This window comes from Adiantum capillus-veneris, chromosome 22 (assembly GCF_014529385.1).
Source record: "Adiantum capillus-veneris isolate H3 chromosome 22, ASM1452938v2, whole genome shotgun sequence".
NCBI classification, from domain to species: domain Eukaryota; kingdom Viridiplantae; phylum Streptophyta; class Polypodiopsida; order Polypodiales; family Pteridaceae; genus Adiantum; species Adiantum capillus-veneris.
In genome coordinates, this window is record NC_140952.1 from 100,191,229 (window position 1) to 100,201,640 (window position 10,412).

Here is a 10,412-nt window from a genome sequence, read left to right on the forward strand (position 1 = left end):
GACCCCTATGCCTAGTAAGAAACCATTGAAACTCTATATTAGCATCTAAAGATCGTAGGCCACAAGGTGCACTCTATGCTAGTAAGAAACCATCTAACTCTATGTTGGTAACCTATGGCTCAAAGGCCATAGGGTGGCCAAGGAACCCTTTAGGAGAATTACCCACAAAGACCACCTTATGGCCCCATGGTGATTTAGTGGCCTAAGTGCCCTTCTTAAGACTCTTCTATTTTGGTATCATATGGCCCCAAGGAAATAAGCTATCCTCTATGCTATCAAAAAACCCTTTAGGCTCTTTGTTGGAATCGTATGGCCCCAAGGCCATAGGGTGCTCTCTATGCTACAAAGAAACCCTCCATGCTATATGTTTGCACCCTATGGCACCAAGGACACAGGGTGTCCTCCATGATAGTAAGAAACCCTCTATGCTCTATGTTTGCACCTCATTTGACTATGTTGCCACCCAATTTCCCCAGGGCAGTAGGGTGCTCTCTATGCTAGTAAGAAACCCTATATGCTCTCTGTTGGCACTCTATGGTCTCAAGGGCCATGGGGTGGAAAATGTGACCTTTGAGAGTATTCCTTACCATGTTTGCAAAGATCACCTTAGCCTAGGTGCCATCTTAGAGACTCTATATTGGCACCCTATGACCTAGGGCCATAGGGTGCCCGTTATCCTATAAAGAGACCCTCTATGTTAGCAATAAACCCTCTATTCTTTATGTTGGCACCCTATGGCCCTAGGGCCACAAGGTGCCCTTCATCCTAGGAAGAGACCCTTTATGCCCTACATTGGTACTCTTTGACCCCAGGGTCATAGGGTGCCTTCTATGGTAGTAAGATACATTATATGGTCTAGGTTTCCACTCTATTGCGTAGGGCTAAAAGGTTTTCTCTACGAAGAAACCATGTATACTATATGTTGGTAGTGTATGGCCCTAGGGATAGAAGGAAACACTAGGGCTATAGGGTGTCCTCTATGCTACTGTCATATAGTCCAAGGGCCAGATGGTGGCCAAGGTGTCATGTGTGAGAGAATTCTCTACTACATATACAAAAACCACTTTATGGAACTATGGAGTTTCAAGGGCAACAAGGTGCTAATAAAAATCCCTCTATGCTCTATGTTGGCACCCTATGGCCCCAAGGCCATAGGAAACCCTTTATGCTAGTAATTCCCACTATGCACTATGTTTACGTGTATACTTATAAGAAGCCATTTATGCACTATGTTGGCATCTTACGACCCTAGATCCATAAGATGTCCTCTACGGTAAAAGAGAAATCGTACATGGGCTATGCTGGCATCCTATGGTCCTAGGGCCATAGGGTGTCCTCTATGCTAGCAAACCCTCTATGCCTAATTCTAGCACCCTATAACCCCAGGGTCACAAGGTATCCCTCCATGTTCTATATAGACTGTGAAGGGCCATAGGGTCATTCTATGCTAATAAGAACCTCAATATTCTTTATGTTGGCACCCTATGGCCTTAGGGCCACAAGGTGCCTCAAGGCTAATATAAACCCCTAATGTTTCATGTTTGCACCCTATGGTGCTAGTACCACAAGGTGTTTTCTATGCTAGGAAGAAATCTTGTGTGCTCTGTGTTCACACCTTATGGCCCTAGGGTGCCCTATATGCTACTAAGAAACACCATATGCTCTATGTTGGAACCCTGCGGCCCTAAGACCATAGGGTGCTATCATAAGAAGGCATCTATTGTCTATGTTGAGACCCTATGTCCCTAAGGCCATAGGGGGGCCTAAGGCCATAGGGTGGCCAAGGTGTCCTTAAAGAAAATTCCTTACTACATACATATACAATACTTTATGGCCCCAAGACCATTGAGTGACCTAAGTGTCCCTTTAGAGACAGGCTATATTTGTACCCTATGGACATCGAGTGACTTACGTGCCTCTTCATAGACTCTATGTTAGATCCCTATGGCACTAGGGTCATAGAGTGATCTCTATGCTAGTAAGAGACCCTATATGATCTTTGCTGGCACTCTTGGGGCCATAGAGTACGTTTCATGTTAGCAAGAAATTCTACATGCTTTATGTTAGCACCCTAGGGCCACAAGGTGCCCTCTATGCTTCTATGCTAAAAGGAAATCCTCCATTCTCTAAGTTGGCATACGACCCAAGGGCCAAAGGGTGTCTTCAATGCTAGTAAGAAACACTATATGCTCTAAGTTTGTATCCTATGGCCCAAGGGACATAGGGTGGCCAAGGCATCCACGGTACATTCACAAATGGATATTGATTATGATGCCATTAGAGCACATAGCATTCTTCCTAATATTATTAATTTCAATAAAAAAAATCAACTTGATTTAGTGATCTTAAATACCATTTATATAGGTGATATACTTTTTGACATAATTTTCAAGGATGAATACACATTAAAATTTTTCATAATAAAATAGTCATTAAACAATCCAAGTGTATATATACATTGAAATAATTATAGGTGGTATATATCAACTTAATTAGACAATGAAAGTCATGAAAAAATCCAAGTGTTAACTTTTTAATAAAATCTCAATGTATTTATGATCTTATTAAAATGCGTAAGTTAACATTGTGGTATATATGCAATCCAATATACAAAATTGAATCATTATCATACATCATACAGCTGTTGCTTTGCCACACAGTTGAATGGGTCTTTGCCTTCAAATGTCAACATAACATTCAAACATTTAAATCAAACTTGCAAGTACTTTAATTCACAAATGCATTGATCTGTTGGTGGATGGAAGGTCCGGCTCACCATGCACTTTGATTTTCAAATCCTGGGGGGCAAAAATATTTGTGTTGGATTCTCCTTATGGCATTGCACATGTTCTGGAACTTGCATTGCCTTCTACTTCCAATTTACAAACTTAAACAATGGCCATACATTATACAATCATTTCTTTGCAATAAACCTTGATACAATGTTCCGATTGCTACATGACAAGCTAAAATTTTTACTAGTCCTAGCTGCCCTCTATTGAAAAAAATTCAAGATATGAATTCCAATTCTCTGCATCATCTAGAGGAAAAACAAAATCATAGTTTGGAACAAAATACTCGCACTTTATATCTTTGAATAAAATCTTGTTACAATTAAAGAACTAGATCTTCACATAATCCAAAGGACAAATGCTTTAATAACCATTTGCACTTTGATACTCGATGTTTACTATCTAAGCAAATAATTGGCATTTACAACAAACGTTGAATATATGTTTAATCTAGTTAGTTGCATTACAAAGATAATTATTTCAAACGCCTACACCATCCATTCACAATAGAAGAACTTCCACCCAACAAAAAATGATCATACATCAATTGTTCAAACTCTCATTTTGGAATTTTGAGGACTAAAATAGAATATTATTTCATTCTCAATAGAATATTAAACCTTAATCACAAAATAAGCAATATATGTCCCTAATGTATATGAACACAAGATAGTAAGGCCAAAGAAAAATGTTTTTGAAACACTTAAAGAGTCTTTAGGTGACCTAGAATAACCAACCTATGGTCTAAAAGCCATAAGGTTTCATGTGATATTTTATAAGATGTGTCCATAGAGAGCTAAGTGATTTGCATCCATGGGGTGGTTTAAGTGCCCCTGTGGAGATTCTATGTCACCACCCTATGGCCCTAAGGCCTTAGGGTATCCCAAATGCTCTTGGATAACTTATGTTTCCTTCTAGAATAGCCCAAATTCTTATGTTCCCTTTTAGAGACTCTATGTAATCACCCTATATCCATAAGATTGTAGGGTAGCCCAAATGCTTTTGGGGGATTCTATGTTGACACCCTATGGCCTGAAGGCTGTAGACTAGCCCAAATGCTTATGTGCCCTTTTAAAGACTCTATGTAATCACCCTATATTCGTAAGATTGTAGGGTAGGCCAAATGCTTTTGGGGGATTCGATGTTGACACCCTATGGACCTAAGGCTATAGAGTAACCCAAATGCTTATGTGCTCTTTTAGAAACTCGATGTAATCATCCTACGTCCGTAAGTTTGTAGGGTATCCCATTTTCTTTTGGGGGATTCTATGGCCCTAGGGCCATAGCCATGTCTTCAAAGAACTCTATGATCCTCAAGTCATAGGGTGTTCTTCCCAAACCTCATCTGATCACTTAACTTTAAAGTATTATATAATATATCTTATGACCATAAATATATATATATATATATATAGAATTATATTTGCACAACATGTCCATATAATATCATACACTTAAGTCTAATTCATTTATTGTGAAAAAACTCAAACTCACAAGTTCACATTTTTTCAAAGAAAATAAATTGAGAAAAATAACGAACCAAAAATTAATGTTTTTAACATCATGGGCAAATTTGATGAGACAAATAAAATAAAATGACAACAATAATAATCTAAATATCAGTAATGTAATATCATGGATGGCTAGCTTAACCTGTTTCTTGTAGAATTTCTAGAATGGCCTCAACACTTGCATCCAATGGTTCTTCAATTTCTTCTTCCTCTGAATCCTTGGCATTGACTTTCTCTGTGTTATCCACACCTGCCCACCTTCTAAGATCAAGGTCTTCTTCCATGGTATGATTTAATTTTGTTGCACGTGCAGTGAGGTCGAGCATGCCCGCTTGATGTGGTTGCTTCACTAAGCATATCTTCTCATCTGTCAGCTCCTATTGTAGTAACTTGACATCATTATCTTATAAATCATTTAGGCATCTAGAGGTTGTTATTCTTGGTTGTCGCCCACGAGCAGTTGATGTCTGATTCTTCTCCAAGTTGTTTATCCATTGATCATAGATTTCATCATTGTACATGACCATCTGTGCTTCTTTGTTGGCAAATGATTTATGGTTGAACGTGATGTTCGCCACATTTACAAAGGACTTCAAAATAAAGAAAAGAAAGTTAACTTTATTTCAAGACATATTTGTAACAAAAACAAGCATAGGGAAGTGGAACTTACATCCCAAGGTGCTCGACTTGGATAACCGATAGGAAAAGTTGCCTTGGGTTTTGTTGGTTTAGAATATGCAAGCCATTGACTACGGACATGCTTCAAGACCTCCACATAAGGCTGGTGTTTCATTGCTGTTATTCTCTCCATGTTCTCCATTTTGGAAATTTGAACAGCAACCTCTTTGGGAGCGTCTACCACTAGTTCTAAACTTGTAGATCTCTTTTCTCAAAGCATACTTAGTACTGTTGTTATGGAAAAAATCTCTAGCCGCTATGATGGAATGTTGACAAGCTAGAATCCAGTAGTGGTATGTTGATAGCTTGTCTCCATGCACTTCAGCTATTTGTAAAGGCATTTTTGTAATTGGGTTATATGGCATTAGGTCTTCTACACTGGAGACTATCCTAGAGTGCCCTGCAAATTGCTTCAAGAGATATTTCACATACACATCTGACAATCGTCTGCATTTATAGCCATCTGGTGCAAGGTAAATTGTAAATTGGGTAAATTGTACACCAAATTTAAAATAGTGTGCAATTTCAACGTATCCATCTAGCCCACTCTTAGAAGTTTTGGCAATTTATTTATCAAGATCTTTATCTTTGGGCTGTATAATAGAGTCCAACACAGCTAAGGATACTGAGTCCACAACCACTGCCACTAAGGGGGTTTCAACTATTAGGATTGCAAGTCCACTAGAATCTCCTGCTTCTTGAGTCTGTAAGGGTATAACTGAAAGATTTTCTTCGGCCACATTTCCACTATTGTCTCCAAGTGTGGGATTCTAACTCTCCTTCATAGTCTTAGATTGATTTTCCTTACATGTGTCTTCATTCTTTCGCTTCTTACTCTTCTTTGTGCTGCTCAATTTACCTAAATATTGATTGACTTTCTTAAATCCCTCAATATATAAATCTATAAAGTTCTCAGTTGGAGTGTCATCTTGAAGCTCCACCCACCTGCTTTTGTCATTGTCACTCCGTTCTAATCAAGCTTCACCAACTTTTGAGCAAAGGCCACAGGCTCCAACAAGTAGGAGTCAGCATTGAGTAGTTTTACTCCAAGGCGTGGAGACATTTCAAGATCTGAACAATCTTTCTTTATCTCCTTGAAAATACCATAGTCCTTGAAGGTCAATTGCTCTTTATCTTGAAAGAACAAGTGAACTTTCTCATCACTTCCACCATTTGGTAAGTGAAAATCTAGATACCAAGAACTTGGTGTTGAGCCTATTGCATTCACTGACTTTGACATTCTATTCTGAGACATTTTCTATAAAACGAATGACATATATTGAGACAATATGAATATTAATATATCCATATGGACTTAGGGCCATAGTGTAACATTTAATGGCCTAAAAACTTGTGTGTAGAAGAAATTAACATGAACATAGTGGGCATTTCATTAGAAAAGATTTCTAATGAGAATTACAAGAGTGCTTGGGTGGAGAGAGCAACAAAAAGCATAACACCTAGTTAGATAGCACGAACAATAATTTCAAAAGAGAGAGAAATTAAGCTATTGACAACATTTGAGGACCGGATTTTCATGGAGCCGGTACCCCCTCCAAAAGGCTTTGTATTATGGTTTCTCCCATCAAGAGAGACATTGTACAATACAATTCTTTGTGTTCCTTCAAGACTAGCTAGTGCAATGAAGATGAAAGCTTCATGCACTAAGCAAAAATCTTACCAAACACAACATCAATTATCTCCGGTCTCAGACCCAAGACCTCACACACCTTCGAAGATGGTGAGAGCTAGCAGGGTATGAGAGTAGATTGAGAGGAAGAAGGAGTATTCTTATGAGAAATATGTACATCTCCTCACATAATCACTCATATTAGCATAGCTTAGCTTAGTAATTAGCATGTTAGAGGAGATGAGCATGCATTGAAGCTTGGCTCTTGGTTGGATTTGCATCACAAAGCCAAGAGTTGTTGGTGTAGGCCTCCCTTGTCACAAGCTTGGAGTAGGTGATAAGCTTTCCATTAAAGCTTGAGAAGGAGAGAGAGAGTCTTCTTTACTTCACACATGAGATTGTGTGAGTGTGTGTGTGATAATGCCTTCCAAAAATCAGCCCCCTCCTCTCTCTTGGTCGACCCCTCTTGCTATTTGCTCATGCTACCCTCTCGTTGGACCTCCCTAGGGCTAGCCAATGACAATTAAGCAGCATGAGTGATAGCCTTCTGACATGTGTCCCCCTTTCTCCTTTTGTGAGAGCTTTAGGTAATTTAATAATTCAACTAAACTCTCATTGGACCCCTTTGCCTCGTGGCCAATAGGAATCACACAAGCCATTGGGCTGTTGAATGCTCATTGGACCCCTTGGGAGACTGTCCAATAGTCTTCTAGAGGGCTCAATTCTCATTGGTTCTTTTATTAAGTGTTTTTAAATTAATTAAACTAGATTTGCTCTAGCCTAATTCTCATTGGTCCACCTCCAAGGCCATCCAATAGGAATTGGGTACACCTTGTGGGCATCTGGGCTAGGGAGCTGATATGTGTCCCTCATTCCCTTTGTGTAAAGGGAGCTTGTGTGTGTGTGTGAGAATTTCTCTCTCATCCCCTACAAGCAAGGCTCGCCCCGTCCTATGTAGGGATTTGTAAAGACTTTTGGGACACACACAAAGCATCCAATTCCCCCCATGGTTGACCTTTGGACACAACCTTTGAATTTTGGAACCTTAGCATTTTGGAAGTCTTAATGGGCTGAACCTTAAGGTCTTTTTAGCCCATTGTTGCACATGGATCTTTTGCAGATGCCCCTGCCTTTGGATCCCTATTTTCCCTCCTTTGGATCCCTACAATGGCTGGGTTTGCTAGCTTAACCAATATTCTATCTTTTTCTCCCCTTGCACTTACCCATATTAAATGATCAGTTTAACATGAGAAAATCATTTAGGAGAATTAGATATGGATTATTATGATAATAGAGTCCCCTCTTTGTTAAACCATGTGATCCTAGGTCCAAAGGGCTCCAACAAAATGGTTCTACAAGTGTAGTTAGGCCACTCTATGGTACTGTGATCACATGTTCTCTTATGACATTAGAGGAACCTCAAAGTAGTATCCCTTGAATGGCCTAAATACCCCTTTAGAGACTCTACACCAACACCATATGGCATCATGTGGCGTGAAGGCCATAGGGTCCCCTGCTTGCTAGTAAGAACCTCTCTATGCTCTACATTGGCATCGTATGGCCCCAAGGCCACCATGTTGCCTCTATGTTTTGAAGAACCCTTCATGAGGGTTTTCTAGAAACCTGTGGCCATAGGTCCATAGGGTGCTCTGTATGCAAGTTAAAACCACTATTTTCTCTATATTTCCAGAAGAACTTGTGGGCTGAATGCCATAGGGTCCCCTCTATGCTAGTAAAAACCTCTGTTTACTGTATATTGGCACCCTATGTCCTGAAGGCCATAGGGTTCCCTCTAAGCTAGTAAGAGTCTTTCTGTGCTCTATGCTTTATGGTCTATGCTCTATGATCTATATTGACTTCCTATGGTCCCAGGGCCACAAGGTTCCCTCATTGTTTCCAAAAAACCCTCATTGTTTTGGTATGGCCCCATGGCCATAGCTCTCTATGCTGGTATAAAGCACTATTTACTCTATATTGGCACCCTAAGGCCTGAAAGCCGTAGGGTTGGCCTCAAGGGCCCTAAGGGTGATCTGTATGCCAGTGAAAAGTGCTATTTTCTCTATATTGAGAAGACCTTATGGGCTGAAGGCCATAGGGTCCCCTCTATGCTAGTAAGAACCTATGTTTACTCTATATTGGCACCCTGTGGCTAAAAGGCCATAGGGTTTCCTCTATCCTAGTAAGAATCTCTCTATGCTCTATGCTCTATACTTTATATTGACATCCTATGGCCCCAAGGCCACAAGGTGCCCTCATTGTTTCCAAAACATCCTCATTGTTTTGCCAACCTATGTCCCCAGGTCCATAGAGTACTCTCTATGGTAGTATAAAGCACTATATTCTCTAAATTGGCACCCTAAGGCCTGAAGGCCATAGGCCCCCCTCTATGTTCCACAAGGTTCCCTCTATGTTTTCAATTTGAAGAAACTCTTCATGATGGATTTTTGACAACCAATGGCCCTAGGGCCATAGGATGCTCTATATGCTAGTAAAAAACAGTATTTGCTCTATATTGGCACCATGTGACTTGAAGACCATATGGTCCCCTCTATTCTAGTAAGAGCCTCTCCATGATCTATATTGGCACCCTTTGGCCTGAAGGCCATAGGGTCTGCTCTTTTCTAGTGATAGCCGTTTTTCGGCTTTCCATAATTGCCATAGTAAGCTACCTCACCCTATCAAATCACTCAAACATTTTGGTTATCCCTACCATTTCACTGTACATAGGCGTGTGTGAGTTAGGGGATTTTCCCTATATTTTCTTAAAAACCCTCAATTAGCTAGTCACTGGGCTAGTTTGAGCCAAAAAAAATAAAAAATAAAAATTATAAGTATATTATGGCCCATTTGTGTGTAAATATTTCATTGTATATAGGGCCTAAATAAAAGGATTTTTCATAATTATTTTGGTATTTATTTAAATATTTCTACCTATGGTGTGTTATTTATGCTATGTACATTGACTCACCATTACCATATTTTGTCTTACCATTTTGCATACTCTTTATTCCATATAAAAATAATTTCATGCAAGCTTCTCTTATTTTTGGTGTAACTCCATCCCAACAAAAATCCAAAAAACTAGTTTTATTTATGTGTATATTTTTTCACTATTGTGATTTTTCTCTCACTCCCTAGGTGTGTTCCCTATCTCGGCCAGGTGGGTTGTATAAGCTGAGTGGTGACCCATAGTGTGTGTGTGTGTGTGTGTATCATTCCAAGAGTGTGTTTTGGGTCGTTATAGAGACGTTCTATGTGTTTCCATCCCACTCACAACGGCTTACATGAAACACCGGATGAATACGAGAATGTGTACGTAGTGTTACCATATACATGTGGTAGTGATGTGTGTGAACACACTAGGACCGTCGGGGCATTTTTTCCCTCTTTAGGAGGTTTTTCCCTCCGAGCATTGTATATACGCCCATCACTCTAGGGCTATCAATCTTTCCATTGCACACTAAGTTACACACTCTCTATTGTGTGCCTTGATCTTCCTTCGTCTTCTCCAAGATATGTGCGTTTCTTTGCAACCCTGCTAGAAGCTGGACACACCCCACGGCATCTAACTACTCGGCGGACTATTATTTTTGTAATTATTCATTCATTGAGGAAAACCCGATTTTTCACATTGTACATATTGGGACTTATAGAAGTTTCCAGATTGTATCCCAGTTTTGATAGTTAGATTGAGTAGATGGTTGATTGTGGAACTTTAGGGTTTGAGAAGTTGTAAGGTATATATACCACTTTTTGACCTTAATGAAAAAACCTTTGTCATTTTAAAAACAAGTTTGAAGT